Raw genomic sequence first — 5,000 nt, 5'->3', positions numbered from 1 at the left:
AGGAGTTATATAAGCTAATTTATGTTTAACATATATCTCGCTCATATCTACACTTTGTCTTAGCAGTATTGCAAGCGGCTTCGCGATAGTGTTTGCAATTTTTTTTTTAACAAAATTGCTGGAACTCCATCTGGTCCGGCTGCCGATCCATTTTTAATTTCGTTTATGGCCTTGACAATATCTGCTTCATTAATATCTATATCCGTTAGATATTCAACATTTTCTTCTCTCATTTCTGTTTTATTATTATCATTCGCAATTCTTGGCTTGAACTCACTCTTATATTTTTATGTTAATATGTTGCATATTTCCTTTTTTTCATTCGTTAGCCGTCCTTCAATTCTTATAGGGCCTATTTCTAATCTTCCTTTATTCATCTTTTTTGCATAGGAGTAAAGTACTTTGGGATTTTTTTTATATTTTGAAGTGTCCTTTCTTCTAAGTCCCTTTTTTTCATTTTTTTTCGACTGTATAATCTTTTGTTCTGCATTTTCTATTCTACATTTTATTTCCTTCATTTTCCACACATTTTTTTCTTTTGCAAGATTTTTCTTCCACTTTCTAATTTTCTGAAATAAGATCCTTCTGTCTCTTGGTATGCACGTCTTTTGTTTATTGTTTTTTTTTTCGGTACATATTTTTCAACAATTTTCTCCAGTATTTTGTACAGTATGTCAGTATTTACCTGTATATTATCACTTACAAATACATTTTTCCATTCTTTATTCAGTTCTTCATTTATTTCTGATCATTTTATATTCTTACTGTAAAAATTATATTTTCCATATCCTTCCCAAAGTTTTGTGCTTTTATTAATTCTGCGATCACTTGTTTTGGAATGGACTATCAATTCTATGACATTATGGTCTGAAATTCCTGTGTTATACACTATTATTTCTTTAACATAATTCACCTCATTCACAAACACTAGATCTAGGACATTTTCCTTTCTTGATGGAATGTGGTTTATTTGTTGCATATTATGTTCTAACAGCATATCTTGAAGCTTTACAAATTGCCTCTTATCTTCTGCGCTACTATTACTCTCTTTTTTATATGTATACATACAACCACTTTTTTCTATCCGTTCTTTCCAATCCACTAAAGGAAAGTTAAAATCTCCAGATAGGAGTATATTCCAGTCTTTATGGTTTCTACATATATCATTTATTTTTTATATTATTATGTCAAACTCCTTAGTGTTTGGGGGTCTGTAAACTACAATATTCACTAGTTTTTCAAATTCAAATTCTACCGCAATCAATTCACATTCCGTGTTTCTGTATTTTTCACTGACTTTCCCTTGACTTATGCCTCTTCCATATATTGCGGTTCCCTCTTGATTCCTATTTTTTCTGTCTGATCTATAAGTTTGGAAACCCTTTATCTGGTCATCACTGCCAGTCTCTTGGGAATACCATGTTTCACTTATATTTAATATATCTATTTTTTCAATTTGGGTTAGTTCTTCTAAGAACTATATTTTCCTTTTACTCGTGACTAAACCCTGTGCATTCATCACTATTATGGTTTGTGTTTCATACCCGTTATTTAATATTGGTAATAATATGGATTCTCCCATGCTTCCTTCCTGTTCTGATATGATGTTCTTTTCTTCATTTCCCGGAATTCTGCCGTTAAAAAATCCAACTTTTCTATTTTATTTGCTCTTTCGCCTTCATATTTATTTTTGTGTGTATAACTGCAATTATCCCCATATCTGCACCAACCCCTGGCATTATAGATGCAATCTTTGTAGTTGGTCTCTAAATGTGCAGATTTGGGTTGAAAGGCCTCATATCTTGGGGCTCTTGGTTCATAGCGAGGTATATACACAGCCTGCTTTTTTGTTTTTTTTTTGGTTTCTTTTTTGCTTTCATTTTTCTTTTCAGTTTGCTGAGTTTTCTTACTTTCATTCATGGTTGCAGGATGCATATATCGACAATTTTTTTTGAAACAGCATCCTTTTCCTTCTTTTAGGTTTTTGCATATTTTTGGATGGAGATCTCTGCATTCGTCTCCATATCCGTCTAAATAAGCACATTTACCATACATTTCATAATTATGGCATATCTTTGGATGCTTGTAGTAGCATCTTTCGCCAAATCTGCAATTCCCTCTTTTCAGCATATTGCAGACTATATCCTTCTTTTCTATTTTTTCTTGTTCTTGCTCTTCCCTAAAATTATGTAGGTCCGGGTAGAGTCTCTTGGGTCTATTATTTGTTTCTATCTGGTAATTTATTTCTTCATAAGTATGTTGTTGGATGGCACCATAAGTTATATCAATGATTTCCTCTGCATCCTTACACATATCCTGTTCATTTTTCTCCTCTTCTTCTTTTTCTTCTTCTACTTTTTCTTCTTCTTCTTCTTCTGTTTCTTCTTCTTCCTCCTCTTTATCCTCAACTATTTTCAGATTTAGTCTCGACTTAATTATATTTTCTATCCAGACTAAGCATGTTGAGTAGAATACCTTTGTGTCTTTATTTTTTATTTTTTGCTGTATTTCAGCACATGTGGGGTGTGTTGGAACATGACAGAGAGAAATTTCAAAATAGCAGCAGTAGGACATTATTCAAGATACAATGGTTTTTGAGGTGAAATTTTTCTTAAGACACACACACACACACACACATATATATATATATATATATATATATATATATATATATATATATATATATATATACATATATATATATATATATATATATATATATATATATATATATACATACACAAACACACATTATATATATATATATATATATATATATATATATATATATATATATATATATATATATATATATATATATATATATATATATATATATATATGTATATGAGAGAGAGAGAGAGAGAGAGAGAGAGAGAGAGAGAGAGAGAGAGAGAGAGAGAGAGAGAGAGAGAGAGAGACTGGTCAAGATTTTAAAATGGCAGCAGTAGGACGTTGTTTAAGAAACAGTTTGTACAGTAGTGGAATTATACTGAGAGAGAGAGAGAGAGAGAGAGGAGAGAGAGGAGAGAGAGAGGAGGAGAGAGAGAGAGAGAGAGAGAGAGAGAGAGATCGAAATGTCAGTAGGACTTTGTTCAAGATTCAGTGTTTTTCGTGAAGAAATTTTACTTAAAGATTATGCATATACTGAATTGGGAGGTATTTCGGAGAGCAAAAATGAATTAAATAAATGGAAGTTATGGCAATCAACTGCAAATGAATAGTAATAAAATAGTGGGGAGGCCTACGTTTTTTCGTGCTTTGCAACCTATTTAATCACCATTTAGTTTTATATATATATATATATAATATATATATATATATATATATATATATATATATATATATATATATATATACATACACAAACACACATTATATATATATATATATATATATATATATATATATATATATATATATATATATATATATATCTATTTATATACATATATATATATATATATATATATATATATATATATATATATATATATATATATATATTATATATACATATATATATATATATATATATATATATATATATATATATATATATATATATATATATATAAATATATATATATATATATATATATATATATATATATATATATATATATATATATAAAGATATAGAGTAAATTTCAAATGTGAAAAGAATCATATGTAAATTTAAACAATATATCTTATGCAATGCTAGTTAATTCTGGAATGAAAGGGACAATGATTTTTCGTGAACTTTATCATATCTGAAGCAATCATAATAGCTGGTAAAAAAGAGATTGAGGTTGTCTATAGTTCGACGTTTGTTTTTATGAGTCTGAATCCAGGAAGGATGTTCCCATCAAAAAATCTAAAGACTTGTGAAATATGCAGATATGCATTAAATCTGTCACCGTACAACGAGACTGGCAACATTAATTTCAAAATTAACTTATTTTCCCTTCTCGTTTATTAAAATCGTGAATCCAGACTCTTGTGTAATTTGTAGTTCAGATTAAAATAACGATTTTCAATCGGAAGTAATTTCCTACTCAAACACCATCGTCATGTTTACGAGGAAGGCTATCAGCTGGGAGTGAGGAGGCAAGAGAGGTGTGGCGGTTCCGGTGTGGCCACCCAACATTTTGTTGCTGGCTTGCCGCCGAGTCATGCCGCTAACCTCGCCGCTCAACGCGCTTGGTCTGGCCGAGCCCTAAGGCTTTAGTGGGGATCCAAATTTCTGATCCGTAAGTTAATACTGGTAGGACCATCTGGATATCTGATTAAATACTTCTCTTTTAAGAGGAAGTGGCATTTTACTTTTCCTAATCAAATTTTGTTTATCAAAAGCTTTCCATCCTGTGCTTATCATTTTTTTTTTCAGTCGCACGTCTGAGGATTCACTTATTGTGTGTCCTAGGAAGGTATATTAATTAATAATCTATTATTTATTGTCTCTGCTTTTTCATTGAACATAATCTTAGTTTTACTCATATCCATTTTCAGTTCTACCTTTCTGCTTTCTCTATTCAAATCTTCTATAATTTTTTTGTAATTCCTCTCATGATCCACTAAAGAGAACTATGTCATCTGCATATCTTAACTTGTTGAAGTATTCCCTATTAATCTTAATTAGTACATTTTCCCAATCTAAATTTTTAGAAACCTTTAGGCATGCTGTGAATAATTTAGGAAAGATGGAGTCTCCCTGTCTAACTCCTTTCACAATCGTAAATTTATCACTATCTTATAGATTTAGGCTTGCTGTACTTCCTGTATAGATATCCTTAAATGTTCTAACATAAGATTAATCCATTTCTTGTCTTCGAAGGGCTTTCATTGCTGTTGAAGTTGTGACAGAATCAAAAGGTTTTTCATAATATATAAATGCCAAACATAGTATTTTTATACTCTGTTGATTTTACCATTAGCTGGTCAGTTGTTCAGTGCCCACTTCTAAAGCCTGCTCTCTCTCTCTCTCTCTCTCTCTCTCTCTCTCTCTCTCTCTCTCT

Source organism: Palaemon carinicauda, chromosome 7, assembly GCF_036898095.1.
Source record: "Palaemon carinicauda isolate YSFRI2023 chromosome 7, ASM3689809v2, whole genome shotgun sequence".
NCBI lineage: Eukaryota > Metazoa > Arthropoda > Malacostraca > Decapoda > Palaemonidae > Palaemon > Palaemon carinicauda.
The sequence above is the reverse complement of the archived record's forward strand: the minus strand, read 5'-3'. Positions refer to the sequence as shown.